This window comes from Tyto alba, unplaced genomic scaffold (assembly GCF_018691265.1).
Source record: "Tyto alba isolate M040663 unplaced genomic scaffold, T.alba_DEE_v4.0 Super-Scaffold_48, whole genome shotgun sequence".
NCBI classification, from domain to species: domain Eukaryota; kingdom Metazoa; phylum Chordata; class Aves; order Strigiformes; family Tytonidae; genus Tyto; species Tyto alba.
The window spans coordinates 19,552,571-19,575,269 of NW_024881324.1; the positions used below are offsets into that span (position 1 = coordinate 19,552,571).

Genomic DNA, 22,699 nt, shown 5'->3' on the forward strand with positions numbered 1-22,699 from the left:
ATTTACTGCTTGCATATGTCCCTTGACAGAACTGGAGACTGAAGTCTCCCACTAAGATACAGAATGCTATTAAATGGGCACTGAACTGAATTAGGTATTAGGCTAGACAGGCTAAACAAAAGAAGGAAATGTGGTACATTTACATTTGCACCCGTTCTTTAGGTCTACTCTGATAAAGGCTTTGCCAGTATGAGTGCTGAGTAGTTTAAACGCTCTGTAACAAGCTTGCCATGTGGACTCTTGCTTACTATTAACTTGGATCAGACTGTCACCAAAACAAATTTTTGCTTACAGCAAAGAGCTTGATGGAATTATAGAACTCCATCAAGTTTGACAGATTTGAATTACTGACCTAGAAAGTTGAACATTCATATTCCTTTACTGATTCTCAAAGCCATATATTTTTTTTTCTTTTTTTTTATTATGATTTTAATTAAATGTGATGGGAAAAGAATTTCAAGATTTGGTTGACAGCACTCCATCACGTACAATTTTGCCTACTGAAACATGCCTCTTTTTAGACTTATGATGTAGCAAAATTTGTCTGTCAGTCCAGAAAATTTAGAATGTAAGTATAATCTGAACCTCCAAAGGTAAAGCCTACAGAAGTCAAATGATGCCTACTTTTTCTTATTAAGTTCCTCACATCCATCTAGACCAGTTTTCTAATCACCTGTGAAGCTAATTAATTCTTCATAATTTTACTTAACTTTGTAACATTAAATGTCTTGCTCTCTTCTCATTTCTGCACTCTACTAAAAAAGCAGCTAAGCTTTTGGAAAATGGGTATAATTTTGGCAAAGATCCATCCTTGGAAATTTTTTACAGTTTATATTTTAATATTTTAAAGTAAATATCAAAGCAAGGTTTTTTTAAAAAAGTATAGTGGAGAATGATTAAACTGGGCAAGTTCTTGATGAATGGGTTCTAAAATGGTAAAGTGTCTCAAAAATGTATCATCAGGAGGTGAGGACAATGGATAACAGAATAGTATTATTTAGAAAAAAAAAATAGCAGTGGTCTTGGATAATGTACAACCATATTAATTAATGAGAACTAAATAAATTATCATATTTTTCTTGAAATTAAAACTTGAGTAGGTTAAAAAATAAGAAAAAAACTTGGTTTAGTAATATTGCAATTATATGGCCAATCTTCTAATTAGAATAGTTTTTCTAGTTCAAAGGTGCTACAAATCACCTTGTTAAGGAACTTTCATCTAGGAAGTTCCTGTACTAAAACCATCCTTTTTCTGATTATGACCAGATAAAATAGATACAATATGTAAAGACTTTATGAATAAATACATAAAACATAAGAGCCATTCCCATTGCACTGTATATGTTATACAAAAGACACTCCCGCTGTACTATATAACTATCCATATATGTATTCCAAATGCAGTTCTAGATGTGTCGCCCTTCAACACACTAGATATTCTCAGTCATGATTAGAATTCTTCTGCTAAGCCATTTTCTGTTGTTGCTGAATGCAGGTACTGGGTGGAAGATGCTGTGCTTTTGGGAATTCTTAACATTTATTTTTTGCCATTGAAGTTTGGCAAATAAGGGATTTCTGTGTTCTAGGAAATTCCACTGATGGAAAACATTTCCATATTTAACCAGACATTTCTTTTAGTTGAAATATTTTTTTCATCTTAAAATGTGGCAGGTCATGCTGGTTTGTCTCCTTATTTTGTCATATTTTATCATTTAAAAATAAAACTAAACTGATTTTGAGATGAAGTCTTGAAATTCCCCAGTTTTAAAACTCCAGGTCAAAACACTCAGAATCTTCTGAAGAAGTTTAAACTGAACAAAATGATCAACCCTAAGCCATGAGGATTGTGTTCTAAAAGTTAGGTGCGTAAACTGTCTTCTTTCTGTAATCAGGGAAGTGAGGCACCTGAAGACAATGTTGCCTAAAATAAGAGTGGTGAATTACCTACCTCAGGATGGGTTGAATTGGGCTTCATTGATTATAGACAGAGCCATAATACTTGCCTGGATAGTTTCTGATCTTGTAGACAATTAAAAATGAAGGTCTCAAACCTGCCTTTTTCTGCCAAATATGGGTTTGATACAACCTCACTCTAGCTATCGGTAAACTGATTTAATTTATGTCCCCAAATTAATCTTATTTCTTCAAAGAGTCCAAGACAGTTAATTGAATATGCAATGGATGGTATCTCAATTTCAGTTTGTACATTATGATGTTTGTGTACATTATCTCCATATTCCTTTGAAGAGATGTCTGTGCTGGATGGAGCAGTCCTGCATAAGGGAGCGACTGTCCCTTCTTTGGGAGCAGCCAAGAATGAGTCACAGCAAAGACATCCACATCAGTAGCTCTGGGAAAGGCATCATGGAACAAACAGTCTCAAGGCACCTGTCACTTCATATCTTGTAAATCAGTGGTTCTACTGACTCCAATCTCTGAGACAGGCCACAGAGATGACAGAAAGAGAAACTCTGCAGAGACCAAAGGGGACCTGGTAGAGTTTGCTCCAACTCAAAGCCATTGACCTGATAAAAAAACAAACCTGGAATTAGGAAGGCCACAGTGGGAGAATATTTTATTAATTCCTATAATTTCTGTTCTATCTGACCAATCACTTGCAGCTTGCTTTGTTTAAAAGTTTTTCACTTACATATTTTTAAACTTGCTTTTGGAGAGCTGTCTACACAGAAAAGGTCTGGGTAAACCCGAAGTTTTGACTGAATTGGGATCCCATCACAACATACCTCCATACAATAATTTTACCACATTTCCCTCAAGAACTAAATCTCTGTCTACACTTATGATCCTCTATCAGAAGTCCTAAAGTTTTCATGAATGAGAACAACAACAAAAAAAAATGCAATGTAGTCCAGGGGCACTATTTTATTGACTTTGATTTTTTCATTGTCATTTTGGGAACAGGAAAAAGAAAGTTGGAAAAAAATTAGTTATAAGTTAATACCTATTCACTGCAGCAGAAAGGGTACTTGAATGGTTTCTTGATTTAATCATAACCTTAGCAAAAGTGACTTGAAGGGAGAAATTAAGAAAGTCACATTTATGTCTGATTAGATATTACAATGATTGTTGGACTGAATTATTGGAAAGATACAGGAGAAAACCAGGAAAGAAGTAAAGATTTAAAATGCTGAAGGAACATAAGTAGGGTCAGTAAGATGCCCAGTAAATGAGTTCAGGATGCCCCTAGCAGCAATATCCTGCAATGACTTCAAGAGGAGCAAGGCTGCTGTAAGCAAGGCTAGAGAACAAATGTTGTCATAGTTAATGTAGGGAATAATAACAGCTTGCACAAATGTTTTAACTGTGTGCACAGCTGGACTGACAAGGTTTGAGAGAAACCCAGTGAAAGTGTCCCCCTAGAGACAGCATGAGTTTAAGCTTGACATCAGTGGAGTAATTTGGAGAAGAGTGATGTTGCTGCCTAAGATGGAAAATGAATTAGTGAAATGTTTTGAAAGAGAAGATCAAAAGATTAATTTTGGCTGTAATGAATTTCAAATAACAACTGGACACAGCTATTTGTGAAAAGCAGACCAAGATCTTTGACTAGATGAAAGGAGATAGATCTTCAACAGAAAAACATATTTTCAAGTAATTTAAATATCTTTCTGATATTGTTTGAAAGCCATACTTGAAAACTGGTGAACTGAACTTTTGCTATAGTGTGGAGGTCAAAACAACAAAGAAGAGGTCATGAACACCATAAAAAAAAAAAAAAAAAAAAAATATTCAAGGTGTGGTTAAAAAAAAGAAGTCAATGATATCAGTAAAGGCAAGTATATAACTTCTGGGACACTTATTTAAACCTAGTTTGAATTATATTTAAGTGGTTCACTAATTAACTTCCCCCCACACTCCAAAACATCCAGTTATAGCCTGCAATACATTTAGTATTATGCTTTAAATTTATAGAAGATTATAGGTCCAAAAGGCCTGCATGTCTTCTGTAAAAGAAGTATTTCTCCTTTTTATTTTTTTTTCTCCTTCTCCCTCCCACTTCCACACTTTAGTGGGAGGCAGTTTATCTGTTGAATTATGTTGAAAGTTTATATCTAAAATAAATATTCATAATGCAAGATTTTAATAAACTGAGACAGTCATTTTTATGCTGCCACTAACAAAACAAGTGAATTTAATTAAAAAAAGATGAAAGAGTGTGAATTGACATAAGATTGTTTCATACAGAGTGCCATAATAGATTCAAGAGCCACCAGAGATCAAGAAAAAGGGAGGTATGAGAATGGAGAGGAATTTTGCTGGAGGGAATCTCACTTGCTGAATTGTAACACATAGGGAGAAAAACAAAAATAATAATAAGAAAAGGTTCAGAAGACTCTGTTGTAGATAAACTGTATAGATAAACCAGGGATTTATTTTTAAAAAAAAAAAAAAAAAAGGTACACTGGCCTCCATAAATTTGTAACCAACTCTAGTTCCTTATATTTTATGTTTGCTTTTAACTCCATATCATAAAAACACAGAATCCTCCCATGGTTCATGGCTTTTCTAGCTTTCTCTTTCCTTCTCTCTCATATAGAGAAAAGAGTCAAGCATCTGTTTTTGTAGTTTGGAGTTGTGCCCTTGGCTCTTAATAAATTAACATATAATGAAACTCATTTGCACCTCTGCAAACTGGTAGTCTCTAGTCAATCTTTTTTTTTTTTTTTTTTTTTTCAGTTGATTCTGCTACATGTAGCTAAACTTTGAAAAGTCAAGTCCAAAACTAAAGCAAAAACAAGCAGTCTAACTATCGACTCATAGTATGTTTATTGAATGCATTTCAATCAGTTATTATTTTTTATTTATTTGCCTTTTTGGTAAACCAAAAATTTTCAGAAGGGAACATTGCACACTAATAATACTTTTCTGTTTTCACAACAAAAAGCCATGAACATTGAGGGTATTAAACTTCTCAAACACTGAAGACATAACTTTTGTAGGAAATAGTTAAGGAAGACTCACAAAGCCTTTTACCCTCTGAACTTGAGGTATTCGTGTATTTTCCTATGATCATAATAAACACCATCCCTTTGCCATACACTTCATAAATCTATAAAAATATGCCTATATGACCAAAACAATATTTTCTTTAATGCAAAAGCAATGCCTCACAAAGACACTGATACCTTTGCATGAAATTAAAGACCAACAAGTGAGTTGGATATCCCAAGGCAAAGTTAAAGATCATTAGCAATGACAAAACAAAAGAGTTACTGTTAGCATAATTATATATCAGGAAGATTATGGCCGTTACAAACTGCACTCAGGTCTTTGTTTTGGGTGTACCTCGAAATTATTGTCTCATATAAAAGATCCACTTTTCTTGCTTTATTTTTTCAACCAAATTGAATGTTTACATTTGCACTCAGACTCTACTGTAGGTTCTTTACACATTACATTAGTATGCATGCATTCATATCTACAGACATTCTGTATAAACCTTATTTACTTGTAGGATAGGCATTTTACAGAATACTGAGAATGGGCTTAGTCCAAAAATCGATGCAACGTAAAGCAAAAATTTCTGCTCTTTCTCTAAATTAGAAGTCCTCAGCCCTAGGTGTGAGACCAATAGAACATATTTACTACAGCAAATAGAGTTCAGCATTCTTTTTCTCAGTATATGCACACAAATTCTCAATCCATTACAATGGTGTACTTTGCAAACAAGCATACTGAACACTGTTATGCCGTGTCTTTTCTTCAGAAATGGTCAGCTACCAAAATGTTTGGTCTGGATAAATAATTGAAGGAATTTCCAAAAATTTTAAATATATGTTTGTTTCCTATCTTTCAGCTGCCAAAACAGCTTTTTGGCCAACCTAGTAGCCATTTGTAAAATAAAGAAACAGAATGAAAACTAGTCACTTCAACTTGTTGCAAATCATAAACTCCATGCAACTAAATTCTTCCTCATAAGACCACAGGAGCTGTACTCAGATCTTTTCAGACTGATTACAGTTTAGCCGCCTGTCTTCTGTCTTCTTTAAATAAGCTTATTTTAAACCGTGAGTGACATAGTCTCTATTGCACTGCTTAAAATGATGCATGGGATTAAAGGGGAAACAAGTTCATTTCAACAGTCAGGATAAAGGATAAAGCCAGATGATACTTAAGATCTGTATCTGCACTGAACTAAGCTGGCCAAGTCCAACGTGTGACCTCAAACACAACCTTCCATAAACGCCCTGTCTCAGACATTCCTGTAAGGGATGGCATCATTTTGACTTGCATTCAACAAGGCTACCAATATAAACTATCCTTTTACACAGACAATATCATGGCTCTTCCTGTGTTTGAGTGAGTGGTGGGGGTTTTTGGTAGCAGCAGAGGGGGCTACAGGGGTGGCCCCCTGTGAGAAGCTTCTTGAAGCTCCCCCAGCTACAAGGCAGCTCCACCTCTGCACCAAAACTGAGACAATCATCTGCACATCTGCAATAATGTATTTAAGAAGGGATGTGGTGACAAGCAGTTGGACTTGAGAGGAGGAGTTGCTGCAGCTGCATGAACACCAAGGTCAGTGGAGGAACGGAGGAAAAAAGGAGGGAGGTGTGTTGGAGCAGAGATCCCTCTGTGTTTTGTGGTGAGATGGCAGGGTGCCCCACCCCCCCACCCCCCACCCCCCCCCCCCCCGCTACCCATGAAGATCTACAGTGGAGCAGACACTAATTTATGGCCTGTGTTTTTCACCTGGATGATCAAGGTACTGTGCCCAAAGAAGACCAGGGTCTTGTGGGAAAAGGTAGCCCCACTGTTGTAATTCAGCGCTGAGAGGACTGCAGCATGTGGGGGTGTCCCACGCCGGAGCAGATCGGGAAGGGCTGCAGCCGTGGGAGAGAATCCAGTCAGAGGAAGTTGGTGACTCATGATGGAGCAGTGTGGGGAACACTGTGGCCCGTGGGAGGAACTCATATTAGAGAAAGTTTGTGGAGGACTGTCTCCTGTGAGAGGGCGACCACAATGGAGCAGGAGGAAAAGTTCCAGAAGCTCTCCCCACTGAAGATGGAGAAAGTGGCAGCACTGGCTGTACCCCCCATTCCCTGCCCCTGCACCGCTGAGGGAAGGAGGCAGAGATATTGGGAGCAGAGCTGAGCCTGGGAAGAAGGGAGGGGTGGGAGGAAGGTGTTCTCCAGATGTGTCAATGTTTCTCACTGTCCTACTCTGTTAAGTGTTGTTAATGTCTGTAGTAAATGTATGTTCTTTTTTTTCTTCCCCAATAAGTCTGCTTTTTGCCTGTGACTGTAAAGGGTGATTTTTCCCCATCCCAGTCCTATCTCAAACCCCAATCCTCTCTCTCTGTCCCTTCTTATTGCTGGAAGAGAAGGGGGAGAGAGCGGCTGTGTGCTGTTAGGTTGCCAACCAGGCTTAAACCATGACACTCTTCTAGGAAGTTTCCTAATCTGTCTGATGCCCCTTGAAGCACAAATGTGATGGCTACATAGAATCTGTCATACTGAGCAAATTTACATAGCAGAATCACACCACAAAAAATGTTTTTCTGAATATGGTTTAAACCAGGAGTTCTCAGCCCATGCTCTGTGGTGGCCTAGATTATAGACAACAGAATATGGCTCACATTGGCTGAAAAGTCAAAATCAGATCCCCATATATCCACTTTGATGCATGACAATAAGTCAGTTGTCAGCAGTAGTAATAGGAAATGTATTTTGAAAGGTTAAACTCATATTTCTCTTCTTATAAATGAAAACCACCTTGATCACAGCTGACTTGCTTTCAAGAACATTAAATGGTCAATGAAATTTTTCAAAAAGTTTAAATAATTGTAATTTAAACAAGGCTGAGAAACAGCCTCTGTTTTGATTTCATTCTGTTTGGGATGATACTGAGCCAGGCTGAGGTCTGCTTGTTTAGCTGTGATTTACATAGATTTACACACTGCTCACCCTCCGAGTTTAAAACAGGTTGGCATGCTTTGGGAAGGTAAAGCTGGGAAGGTATTACAAATTTCAGTAAAAAACCCCCAAGAACTAGGGAGAATCCTTGAGGAAAAAGTTATAGAAAGCAAATTTATTTTTAAGTTAAAGAACTAAGTTTGATGACAGGAGGAGGGATGCAAATTTCAGGCTGACATATGTAACTGAGATCCATAATAAAAATTTTAACAGAGATTAAACCTCATAACATGGATGCAGTAACAGACTAAATTAGAACTAAATTGTAAGCAACTATATGTCTAATTTTGCAGTTTCTTTTTGAGAGATTGAACTTCAAAACAAATAGAGCAGGAGCAAAACCAAGAGTAAGGAAAAATAAAACATTATTGAAAGACAATATGGATGTGAGTGGTAATAATCTGTTTTAGGTCAGCCCATATAATTGGAGAAAACACAGAAAATTATATCATACCTAAGGCCTTTAGTCTTTTTCTGTGGAGTGGCTGGAAGAAAATGGGCATATTATGAGCGATCCAGACTGAGGGGCCTCACAACTGCAGCTGTTGTGAAGGACATATGCAAAGTCGAAAGAGATAAGGAAGTTGGGGTTTTGAGAAACTGCCTATGTTGCAAACAGGTAAAGAGTCTGGAATGTAAAAAACAAGATAACAAGATGTAGAAACAGAATGTAGGTACAGCAGAGCAAGGCGCGTGGACACCACACTGAGACCAATCATAAGAAGACAGAAGGTGCCTGAACAAGCAGCTTTAACCTATTAGCAACCAAAACGTAACGCATGGACTTTGTGCTAGTGTATATATTGCTGTGTATCCTTTAATAATAAAGTGGCATTAACTTGATCACATTTATCGTGTATGTTGTGTCCGAGTCTTCCGTGTCATTTTTCCCCTTTATTTTATTAACTGTGATTTATTAATAATAAAAGACATTGTATATTTTTACTATTTTTTTTTACTACTACATCTTTAGACTTATTATTACAGCTATAATAGTACAAGTTCTCTGCAGAATTCTTAAGTGTTTTTTCCATGAACATTAATGAAAACAGATTTTTTTTTTCAGATCAAGAGTTGTTATGTGTCACCTCCCTAGGGAAATACCTGAGTTTGCATATGAATATCAATATGATATCTAAGCCTCAAATGTTCTTTCCTAGTAAAGCTGCAGTCGTTCAATCAGAGAGCAGTTGAGACCATGTGACATTGTGGGGGTCTGTCACAGCCTGTGAATAATGAACTTCAGATAGTTGAAGACATCTTTAAAGTGAAAACATCAAATGACCTCTAGCCTACGATATGTTTGTATCTAGTCTTTAGTTAAAAATGCAAAATAATAACAATCTGAAGCTGCTTACGTATAATTTGCAAGAATAAAAAGGCTAAACAGTTTGCCAACTTCAGCTATGAAGAAAGATCTGATGGACAAAAAGCTAGTCTTTTCATGGTAAAGATTTCACTGACACAGTCAGTGAATAGTTCAGAGATTTTTTGAGGGTGTCTGGTAACGTAAGACTACTGCAGCTATTTCCTTTAAGACTACTAGTACTCTTAGAAAGTAATAATAAAATTAAAATAAAATAATAATAAAAAAAAAAAAACAGCCATAATTAACCTAATAAATCAGTTACTTTTCTGTCTCAGGATATTAATTTTACATAAGCAAAATCTGTATTTGCCAAATAAAGGATGCTTGTATAGAATGACATCATAGCACAATGAACTGCAGTGCAGTAGTTCTGTAATAATGTATGTCCTTCATGTTTTTAGCTGCCTTACAATCACGTTTCTATGTCTTTACCTCTCATACCCTAGTAAATCTTTCCATTCATCTCCAGTAGCTTTCTCCACAGCTGCCCCAGACGGACAAATGACAGCATATGCTGTGGCTGTGTGCAGGCTGTGTGCTCCTGCAAGCCAGCAAGGGCACGCGTGCTGATAGACTTAACAGCTGGCCACACAAAACTGGTAATTGCTGATCTCATGAAACTTGCTGGATTTTAATTATCTTCATGACCTTTAATACTCTGTAAATTTGGCTCAAATTGAAAAGTACACTGACAACTTCTTGGAGAAAGACTATACGATTGCAGCACTGACTTCTTTCTAAAAGAAATACTAAGAACTATTTCTGAAGTGACCTCAGTCAGCTGACAGCAGGTGAGAAAAATAAGGGTCAAGGTCACAATAGTTTCAGAGTCAAGAGAGGGATATTAGCACCCACATTCAGTCTGAGACACAACTCATCTTGGAGGATAACAGATTTTATTTTAGTTTTCTTTGTTACTGAGATTGAATAATCTTCTGGAAACTGATTAACTAGTTACCAACAGAACAACATCAGGAAAAAATAAGCCTAAACATAGAAAAGTGCATGGAAAGATATGTCAAAATGCAATTTATTTCAGTATGAGATTAGGATGCACAATCAGTGATGGGTATACTCAGATTTCAGGTTTACATAGTCCACCACTGTCCCTGCTGAAATCCTACTGCTTGAGAAACAATGCATGACTGGGAAATATAATGAGCAAGAGGCAAAAGGAGAAGCAGAAAGCAGCAGATAGATGATCTTTACTTAATAGGAATTTTTGTAGTAAAGAAAATGCTGTAAAAACAAGAGATCTATGGAAAGTCTTTTGGTGATAATTGGTTTGAGGTGTGGAAAAATAAGACAGTAAGAATATAAAAGCACATATTAAATCAAAATAAAATGCAACCTAACTCAATTAGCAAAAAAAAAAAAATGTGTGGAATGTGTAAATAAACTATTTGTCAAATAATACCAAAGAATAACAAGGGTGGAAGCAAGGACAGGTAGCCTGGGAGAAATACAGATAAATTGTCTGGGTGCCCAGGGATTAGGTTAGGGAGGCCAAAGCCCTGATAGAATTAAATCTGACCAGGGATATCAAGGGCAACGGTAAAAGCTTTTAAAGACACATTGGTGATGGAAGGAAGACTAGGGAAAACGTGGGTCCTCTCCAGACGGAAAAGGGAGACTTGGTCACCTGGGATACAAAGAAGGCTGAAGTACTCAACGACTTTTTTGCCTCAGTCTTCACTGACAAGTGCTCCATCCACACTGCCCAAGACACAGAAAGCAAAGGTGGGGACTGGGAGAATGAAGAACCACCCACTGTAGGAGAAGATCAGATTCAGGACCATCTAAGGAACCTGAAGGTACACAAGTCCATGGGACCTGATGACATGCATCCGTGGATCCTGAGGAAACTGGCAGATGAAATGGCTAAGCCATTCTCCATCATATTTGAGAAGTTGTGGCAGTCTGGCAAAGTTCCCACTGACTGAAAAAGGGGAAACAGAACCCCCATTTTTAAAAAGGGAAATAAAGAGGACCAGGGAACGACAGGCCAGTCAGTCTCACCTCGGTGCCCATCAAGATCATGGAGCGGATCCTCCTGGAAAGTATGCTAAGGCATGTGGAAAATAAGGAGGTGACTGGTGACAGCCAACGTGGATTCACCAAGAATAAATCATGCCTGACAAATTTGGTGGCCTTCTACAATGGGATTACAGTGCTGGTGGATAAAGGAAGAGCAACCGATGTCATCTACCCGGAGCCGTGCAAAGCTTTTGACGCTGTCCTGCACAACATTCTTGTCTCTAGGTTGGAGAGACATGGATTTGATGGATGGACCGCTCAGTGGATAAGGAATTGGTTGAATGGTCATACTCAAAGTGTTGCAGTCAATGGCTTGATGTCCAAGTGGAGAGTGGTGATGGGTGGCATACATCAGGGGTCAGTGTTGGGGCCAGTGCTGTTTAACATCTTTGTTGGAAACATAGGCAGTGGGATGGAGTGCACCCCCAGCAAGTCTGCCAATGACACCAAGCCGTGTGGTGCGGCCAACACGCTGGAGGGAAGGGATGCCATCCAGAAGGACCTGGACAGGCTTGAGAGGTGGGCCTGTGCAAGCCTCATGAAATTCAACAAGGCCAAGTGCAAGGTCCTGCACATGGATCGAGGCAATCCCATGCACAGATACAGGCTGGGCGATGAGTGGATTGAGAGCAGCCCTCTGGAGAAGGATTTTGGAGTATTAGTCGGTGGAAAACTGACTATGAGCCAGCAATGTGTGCTCACAGCCAAGAAAGCCAATCATGTCCTTCGCTGCATCAAGAGAAGTGTGGCCAGCAGGTTGAGGGAGCTGATTCTCCCTGTCTGCTTTCATGAGACCCCACCTGCAGTACTGAGTCCAGATCTGGGGCCCCCAACATAAGAAGGATATGAACCTACTCTGGTGGGTCCAGAGGAGGCCACAAAGATGACTGGGAGTTGGAGCACTTTCCTTATGAGGACAGGCTGACATAGTTGGGTTGTTCAGCCTTTATAGTTGCCTTCCAGTACTTAAAGGGGGCCTACAAGAAAGATGGGGAGGGACTCTTTTTTTAGGGAGTATAGTGATAGAATGAGGTGTAACAATTTTAATATGAAAGAGGGTAGATTTAGATCAGGTATAAGGAAGAAATTATTTACTGTGCAGGTGGTGAGGCACTGGTGCAGGTTGCCCAGAGAATTTGTGGCTGCCCTCTCCCTGGAAGTGTTCAAGGCCAGGTTGGATGAGGCTTTGATCAGTCTGGTCTAGTGGAAGGTGTCCTTGCCCACGGCATGGAGTTTGGTACTAGATGATCTTTATGGTCTCTTTCAATCCAAAATATCCTATGATTCTATGATCAGAAGAAAATTTGTAATGAAAAATTCAGTTATAGCTGTTGAAAAAGTCCCATGAGAATAAATTCACTCATCTGTAAGTCTGAAAATACATTTAAAATGCATAGTATCACTGAAAGATAATTTTTAAAGGAGATGAAAGTCAACACATGGCAGTTCTATTGAAGGTAGCTATCCTTCATCTTTAATTCTAACTTTGAATCTACTACGCTAAAAGCAACAGTCACCTCAAAGCCCTTAGATATCACTACTACTTCTGCCATGTTTCTCATTCTCAGTCTTTGTGACACATTTTGTCACACATTTTGGTTTTCCAGATTCAGAGTTTTGCTTCCCAAAAATCAATACAATCTCTATCCCTTTTTCATTAATCCTCAGAAGATTTATTGGTAAGAACTTGTCTCTTCATGGGCTAGGTTGGTCCTACCCCCCTGGGAGAAAAGAAGGCATGCTGGCTTGGAATCAGGGACATAAAAATATAACAAAGATGTACTTCTCTGATCATTTAATGTAGTTCCAAAGGAGGTGTTCTTTCACACTAATAAATATCAAAGTAAACATGGATAGAACACATATTTCAATAGCAGACAAAAATGTATGCTCTGGCCGAGACAAGTAACATGCATTATTATGACTCACTACTTCTCTTGCCTCTTCAGAAGAATGGGTAAATACATAGGCTATTCAGAGTCCTTCAGTGAGAGGATTTTAACTACAACACTTCTCACAGAACTGTTTAAATGTAAGTCCAAGAGAAAAAGAAATAAAAAACCTTGTCCCATTATTAATTTATTGAGTTTAAATATTCTCTCTGCAGAGCCTACATGTTGATAAAGAAAATACTGTATCATATAAAATAGGGTAAATAAATAAAGTAAGATAGATACAAATCAAGATCAGCTTGAACACTACACATTAAGGAACACAGACATTTGTAATACTCCTGGACTGTGAACACTAGGATCAGAAATATTAGAACTAGGTTGTGAAATGTAGGAAGGTTTTACACATATACACGTTTCTTCCTCTTACAACTCACTGGAAGGTTGAAAAGTGTTGTTAATGAAGCTAACTTCAGGTCAGTATCAATATACCGTGTGCCTATGTATTTCCTAAATTAAGGATTATAAAATGTGAAAAAAACCCTGTATTTTCACTCATAGGGAAAACTTAGAAGATGATATGCATATTTAGTAGAGGCCACTGAAGATAGCTATGCAGTTTTTCTTATAGGCCAGGAATCTATATTTCCATCTTGTAAGAAAACAAGAAGTAAATGAGAAAAGTGAATATAACAAATTCAAATACATAAACAAATCAATTAAATTAGTATTGGTGCCAAATTAACATAACTATAAACTAAAGCATAAAACCTATTTTAATATTCTGGAAGGATACCATTTATACATATAAGAAAATATAAACAAATTCAGTGGAAGTAAGTCCTCTTTTGTCACTTAAATCTTCTAGATTTTAATCTTTGAACTAAATTTTTCTCAGGTACAGGCAAAGTCCAACATTTTTTTTGTGGTATGTTAGGTAAATCCACAATGGACATTCTAAACCTACACCTTTGGTGTTTGTTTTAATCTGAAATGTGAGAAGACTGTGTATCATCTCTCCACTATGAGAACTAGGACAGTGCAACCAAGAAGCAGAGAATACATTTTCTCTGTTTCAGCATTTTAAAGGCTAAGCAGAAACAAGACAGTTTTGTTTTCTTGTATTCCATATCAGATCTGGATGAGGCAAAATGACTATGTTCCGTTTGGCTGCCTTTATGAAGAATCATTTCTTGTAACTTTATATTCATGAGGTAATTCAATTTAATGCATGTTTTTATCAGATGTCTAAAAGGCACAGGGAAGCATATCACTGTCTGGGTCATTTGTGTAAGAAACACCTCAAAGTACAGAACAGTTAACTCGAGGATAAAATAAAATTCATAATTTCAAAGATAGATCTAAATTAAACAGCCTTTTTATTGTCATTGTTTATCACATAACAAAACAAAAAACTAACCTTTAAGAGGAACTTGAAAACTCTATAGAAATTCTTACTTTTGCTAAATTCTCCATCATGAACAGTTTTTCAAACATGAATGAACCACCTCACCTAAACTCTTCAGGAAGAAAGTAACAACGAGTTAATATTCATGACCAAAAGGGAAAGTTCCCATGTAAATTTGCACTAGGTAAGGTCCTTAAATTCTTCTATAATATTGCTGCTATCAAAAGGAGATAAAAACCTCCTCAGGCTTCATTTCCCATAAGCCTCTCCTTTTTAGTCTGTTCTTCTCAGGCCTTTCTATGACTTTTATTCTTTTTATATTTTGTGATAAATTATATTAAGCTGGTGGAACAAACAAGTGAGAGGATTTTAACTACAACACAAGGACAATTATCTGGCTTCTTTAAAAAACAAAACAAAACAAAACAAAACAAACCTAACTGTCAGAAGAGGCAAAAATCTATTTTGAAGATCTTCTAGGTCTTCAAGATGAAAATACTTTCAGAACTAGGAAATGTAAGCTTAAATAATAGCTCCCTTCAAGCTAGGAGGAAAGTAACTTTCTTCCTCAGTTATCTATTCTATGGTAATATAGTTTAGTACATAATTTATTTGTGGCTAAGTTTACCCATATGTCACTGTACACAGAGAGATTTGAGCAGGTGCAGTTTGGTGCAGTACCATTTCTAGCCTCAGATCAGAATCAGTAGGTGTGCTGACAGGAAGTCAGACAAATACAAAAACATCATCAGTTATATTATCTGTGGTTCCAGAACTAGCATGGTTCCTGCCAGCTTCAGAGTTATCCTGTCTACTCTACTGTATGCTATGGTCATGTCCTTAGAAGTCTAGGTATGTCAGTTGATAAGATTTTAAACATAAGTCTTATGATAGTTGACATTTTTCTGGAAGATCCTGAGGCAAAAATTCAAAGCCCACATGAAAATCTCAGCCTGCATATTTAAAATTATGCTTGTAATTCTTCCAGTCATAGAAAAAAGCTTCAAAATTTCACTGAAAATATACCCTAAAGGACAAGAAAGCTAAGGGAAATACAAATACAAATCCCCAAATCCCTTTTCTTTTTCCTTTTTAAGTAGTGTAATGTTTAATGGCTATAAAATCTTTAGATGTTTTTGGTTTTCAGGTACTGAAAAAAGTCCTAAAAGAAGAGAGGGAAAACCAGCCAGGATGGAATCAACATAATGGATATGCTTCTTCCACATATGATATATCCATGAGACAACCCAGAATCTGTTTGGGAATATGCAGCTCCAGAAGGACAACCTATCTTTACTGCACCAAACATAGCTACTGATGTGTGCCTTGTGTGCCTTTATTACTCTCTAAATTTTAGTAGATAATATTAAAGTCAATAATAAATCTAAATGTCACTATCTCCCAAGCAGAGATTCTACATTTCTGCAAACAGCTTTTAGCATCCATTGCACTCATTATATCTGGTACCATAATAATATATTCTGAACTTGTTTTTTAACATATATTTATGCATATGGTTATGCCAAAGATGCATTATGAAAATAATAAGTAACAAATCATGACTGTTGTGGTTTGGGCCTGATCGGCAACCAACCACCACAGCTAATCACCCTCCCTTCCCCCTCCCCACCTGGGAATGGGGGAGGGGATTAGAGGGGGGTGAAGGGAGACTTGCAGGCTGAGATAAGAACAGTTTAATAATGGCAATAAAACGAGAACAATAACGATGATGGGGGGAAAACAAAAAGAAATATATAAACAGGCAGTGTACAGCGTAATTGCTCACTACCCGCTAACCAATACCCAGCCCGTTCCTGGCCAGCGACCCCAAGATACCAAGATCCCACAATAGCAATCCCGGAAGCGAGAGAGCCCCTTCCCAACCACCCCTCCTCTATATAGTGAGCATGGCGTTCCATGATATGGAATATTTCACTGGCCAGTTAGGGTCAGGTGCTGTGGCCGTGCTCCCTCCCTGCTCCCTGTGCCCTTGCACACGGGCAGGACATGGGGAGTTGGAGAGTCCTTGAAGTCTTGGTAGCAGCTGAAAACATCAGTGTGCTATCAGCATTTTTCCCATACCAAACCCAAAGCTAAATCCAAAACACAGCACTCATCTAGTCCCTGAAAAGGAATATTAACTCTATTTCAGCCCAAACTAAGACAATGATTTTATAAGCAGAAAATTTTATTGAGAGGTCTGTTGTTTAAAGACTTGGAGCTCCTCCTCAGAGGTACTGAATGCTCTTGATTTTGCTAAATTCACTGGAAATTGAGGATGCTTATCACTTTTTATGATGTTCTTAGCACTCAGCAGGAGTGAAAACATGACAAACACAGTTTTCTGACTGGTTATATGGTGCTATGTCCATACTCCATACAATAGTACTTTCAAGGCTTGACTTTGTATAAAGCCAAAAAAAACATCAGGGTCAAATAGTCTAGCAGACCAGCAGCAAGGAATAAGAAATTAAAGAAGAGAAAGAAAAAGTATATTGGAAGTATCCATCCCCACAGCCTGAGCTCTTCTCTGCTGTTATTCAACACCTATTAAGTGCCCATTATTATAAGATGTCATGGGAGAAAAAGGAACACCAAAACCATGATACTGCTAAGTTCAACTTACTGAACAGACCAAATAAGACAGAGGCAGTGTCAGGAAACCCTTACCCTCATGCAGACACACACAGATGACTGAAGCCTGCCCCAGTTATCATTGCAGTGACCAGCATAGTTCAGCCATGGCGGCACAACTTTCACTCAGGGTGGTCTCAATGTCTAGTTCAGGGCATCAGCTCAGCACCAACATGCAACTTTTCTATCTTGGTCCCTCTAATTCCTGAAGGCATTGGATGTCCACGTAACAGCATTTTCCTTGATCTTTGTTACTAGTGGGGTTAAATAGCCAGATCACATACAATCAAATCACTATCACAGTATACCTTTCCAGCAGTTTCAGGTATTGTTCTATCACTGCTTGATCTGTATCAAAGCTCATCGCACTCAGTTTTTGTTTTCATTATCCTGTCATTCACATATTATTATGTTAATTTACTCAACTCTTGATCAAAATAAGGTCATGATGATCCTGTGTCAGGAGTAAAGGAAACATTTTTTTTTCTTTTAGCATGCTCATTTATAATTAAAGAAAGAATTTTCCTGAAGAATCATTGTGCATATTTTCTCACTTTTTAGGGAAGAAAATTAATAACCTTACTTGATGGGCCAGATGTTCATGTGACGTAAATCTTGGTAGCATGATTGACTCTAAATATGTCTAGTTCCAAAGAAGGACATAGTCTCTCTCATTTTTCAGTTCATCTGAGTTTTTCCCACCACACCACCTCTCCTGAATTTCATATCAGCTTGGCATATAGCATTCATCAAACATTAATGGTGATTTAATGTGAAATTAAACACTATTAGAATGACCAAATATCTATCACTGTTCCGAATTATTTGTTTTTTCTGTCATTTTACTTCTCAGGTCCCTTAATATACTCTACTGTTACAGCATCAGCTGATTTCCTCTGAAATGTAAAAAAATTTATAGTAAACTTTAAAAGTTTTCTTATATTTTCCCCTGTTTGGATAAGCAACTTATACTTATTAATCCCTAGCAGACACTGTCATATTCTGACATGCCTGTTCAGATAGTATTGAGAAGCTAAACCTATATCTTCCTTAGTTCCTTTCTTGGGCCAGGTTCTGCTCACACTAATGATGCAAGTGTTCCAGACAAATAATGTTGCTTTAAACTCCACTTCTAAAATATACCTGCAGAGAAGCACCTGGGGTTACTGGTGGATGAAAATCTGGACATGAGCCAGCAATGTGCACTCTCAGCCCAGAAAGCCAACCAGAAAGGCTGTGTCAAGACAAGTGTGACCAGCAGTTCGAGGGAGGCGACTCTCCCTCTCTATTCCACTCTTGTGAGAATCCCACCTGGAGTGCTGCGTACAGCTCTGGGACTCGAAGCATAAGAAGGACATGGGCCTGCTTGAGCAGGTCCAGAGGAGGCCACAAAGATAATCAGAGGGATGGAGCACCTCCCTTATGAGGACAGGCTGAGAGAGTTGGGGTTGTTCATCCTGGAGAAGAGAAGGCTCTGGGAAGACCTTATAGTGGCCTTCCAGTACTGAAAGGGGGCTTATGAGAAAGATGGAGACAGATGTTTTAGTAGGGCCTGTAGTGATAGGACAAGGGTTAATGGCTTTAAAGTAAAAGAGGGGAGATTCAGACTAGATGTAAGGAATAAATTTTTTATGATGAGAGTGGTGAAACACTGAAACATTTTGCCCAGAGATGTGGTAGATGCCACAACTCTGGAAGTTTTCAAGGCCAGGTTGGACAGGGCTCTGAACAAACTGATCTAGTTAAACATGTCCCTGATCATTGCAGGGGGGATTGGACTAGGTGACCTTTAAAGGTCTCTTCCAATCCAAACTGTTCTATGATTCTATGATTTTAAGAAAAAATTTTCCACATTTTTGTGGAAGCGCTTTTGTACATAGAGTACTACAATGTAGCTAAGCAATTCTTTGGGATTTTCTTGTGCTGCTTATGCTTTTAAAAAATGCATTGCATTAAAATACTCAGAATTATATATATTTCTTTGTGCATTTAAGCAAAGTAAAAACCTAAGTTAAGTCGTGCAAGACCTTTGCCTTTGAACTCTTCATTACCAGGATGATGCTTCTTATGATGGCCCTTCCTCATGATCAAAACAGGTGGCAGAAAATTACACAATTTGCACCCAGTGTGTTTCCAGAGTAGAGGAATCTAGAAATGGACTTTAAATGTATTTATTTTGATGAAGGTATCCAAATATCATTCTGGTGGGCAGCAATAGGAAAAGGCAAGATAAGTGTGATGCAAATTTTACATTTTCCAATGAATATATAATATTTTCCATTGACGAGACGAACTAAAATAAGTCATTGCAGAATTAATTTACATGCTTGTTAAAAACAATAGAATATATAATAATTAATAAGAAATAACTAATTGATAGTTTTAATAGATGGATTTTCCCTCTTGTCCTGCAGTCAATTCCCCTACTGGTCTTTGCATTATTTATAGTGTAGCAAGGTTTTCTCATTTTTATGTTTATAGTGGCAGATAACTGTCTTGTCTTTGACTGCATGAGTGAGGGCTGATTGTTCCTAACCGCCTCATCTTCACAGTTTTAAAAACTGACCTGGAACTATTCCATCCTTCTCGAGACTCTTTAAAACATTCTGATTTTTAGTAGGAAAATGCTAAATTCTTTTTTGAAAATCATGTTATTTCAGAGATACCTCAAAATTAGGCTTCCAGAAACAGAACAACTCCAAACCACTTCTCATTTTTGAAAATGTAGGCTGCAACTCGTGGGAAATGTCATTAAAAGAAGCTATTCATACACAGTCTATAAAATCAATGTGTAAAAAATGGAAAGACTTGTTCTGTTCAAGAATAAAAAGATGTAACACATTAAACAGTTAAAATTCTCTTTTGTATCCTGCAGTGTGAGATGGTTTCTTATCTTTATCTGAGGGCCATCTGATACATGCTATTTTGTACTGGGACTTTGAGAAAAGGATGAGTTGAATGCAAGAGATGGCACTCTGACAAAGAATAAAGACATACTTCTGAATGCATTGAACATGACTTATACCATGCTCTTCTATCTTAGAAGATGTAAAAGTTCACAAGTGACAAATATTTCTTTTAATATATTTATATGAACATCCCTAAGCTGTACAACATCCAATTATTTTTTACTGTTATTTCTACAAAGCAAAGTGCTCTGTTCACAAAAGAATTATGCCCCAGTGCAAGCCTGAATTTAGTCAGCTTTTTCCATTTTTTTAAGTGTGAACTTAAATGGAATTGGCATTCTGAAACATGGCTGTCATCCTCTGACTCTTCTGCCATGCAAGGATAGTAGGCAAATGCAATAGGGAAGGGAGATAATTAGTTATGTAGAGTTGCCTGTAAAATAATAAGAAATATGATTAATAATCTAACAAAAAATGACACTTCAAAATGTTGTGTTTATTGGGAATCAAGCTCAGAGGAATTTTAAGCTTACAGTATTTGCATATAACTAATGCTGAAGTTCTCTGTGGTGTCCTTGTTGTATATACAGTTGTTTTTTTACTGTTCATATCTATTTCATATAGGTTTAAAACCTAGTCACTGAGAAGCCTCACAATAAGACCAAAAAAGGTAATTAAGACCCTTGGTATGGAAAGAAGACACAAATACATATACAGCTGCCCCTAATTATCTTTTTAAATGCACAGAAATTTTGAAATACTGTTTAGGTATCATCAGTATGGGACCCCTTGCAAAAACAAACAAATAAAAACACAACAGAGGATGTTTGACAGTTGGTACATCTTGCTGTCAACATTTCATGTATCTCATCTGCAAATCCAGAAGAACAAACTGTTGCTTTGTCATTTTCTTATCCTGAGGCAAAAGGAAGACATTTGTAATATCACTTTTCTTACCTCTCAAGATCATTAGAAATTACTCGAGTTACTTTTCCTTATTGAACTCAGCTGTTCCTTCCAGCTATCAACAGATCAGTACGATGTTTCTCAGAGAGAATTCTAGCTCGTGTCTGCTCAAATAACCTAGCAAAATGCCAAATTGAAATCAGAAGATGATAGTAGTTTATAATCTGAGAACAGTTTACTAGGCTAGACCCAAAGTTTTATATAATTACTCAGAAGTCTAATTAAACTTCAGAAAATCATGTTTCAGGTGTGATCAATACCAACCTACTCCTCTTCCAATTCTTCTCCTCAGTAAGTTCTAAAGCAGCCCTCTTGTCTCTCTCTATTTTCATTTTGTATTTGCCCATTTTGTAAGATTCTAGGTAGCCAACTAATGTACAGTATATAGGGCCCATATTTTCAGTTTAAATATGAAAATCTGGATTTTGTTAAGACCTCCATTAGTGATGACATTACATTTTCATCAGCAGGAAAATTAGCTTTTGAAAACATACCACAGTGTTTTATTTATCGGGTAGACTCTTCTTCCAAGTACATACTGATAACAAGAACAAATACATTAATTATTGCTAACACAAGGAAAACTTCATTATCATGTTTTATTCTAATTCCCTCCCTGTTCCTTTTATATTATTAAAACACACACAATTCAAGGCATGTGGATGACTACATCTTTATTACAATGTGTCTTTCAAGACAGTGGTCATGGGTAGGTTTCTTTGGCTTTCAGTAAAAGGAGCTGGACATTTTCCATAACATTAGCTTTCTTCATCTTCAGATCAGAGTCCCACAGAATTAAGCATAAGAATTGTCCAGCCTAGGTGGCTGATCATTTTTTTTCAGAGAATAAAAAGTGACCTAAGGACACAGGTACTTTAAACACAGAACAATATGTATGCCCATATACATAAATAGAATCACACAATCACAGGACTATGAGGTTGGAAGGGACCTCTGGAGATCCTGTAGCCCAAGCCCTTACTCAAAGCTGGGCCAACTACAGCAGGTTGCTCAGGGCTGTGTCCAATCAGATCTCAATAACTTCAAGCACGGAGACCCCACAAACTCTCTGGGTCCCTGTTCCAGTGTTTGACCACCTTCAGGGTGGAAAAGTTTTTCATTATATCTAACTGGAATTTCCTATGTTGCAACTCATGTTCTTCCTTCAACTGCATTGTTTAACCACGTCTGTTAAAAGCTTATCTATGAAGTGTCCATACATAGGGCAATGGTAGCATATTACTCTGCAGAGGTATACATGGTTGGAAGGAGAGCTTTTTGCTTTTTTTTTTTTTTTTTGAAGGAAGAGGGATTACACTTTGGTTTGTCTTCTAATTTCTTGAGAGTTGGTCCACACTACTGCAGAGTTTTTTCACATATATTCAGAACAATATTTACATTGATTTTAAACTGCTTACAAGTATGTAAAAAAAAGATTTAATTGATCTTTTACCAAGTACAGGAGATGCTGCTGTATTTGCAATGCTTAATCATAGGCAGATGTGATCCAGGAAATAATGCAAAATATGAATAACAAGCAAAAGCCATTA

At 37.4% G+C, this 22,699-nt stretch overlaps 1 pseudogene; it reads left to right on the forward strand.

The window, feature by feature from the left end:
- The window catches only part of LOC122154800, a 35,701-nt pseudogene extending 17,078 nt beyond the window's left edge, over positions 1-18,623 (forward strand).
- Positions 18,624-22,699: the final 4,076 nt, after the last annotated feature.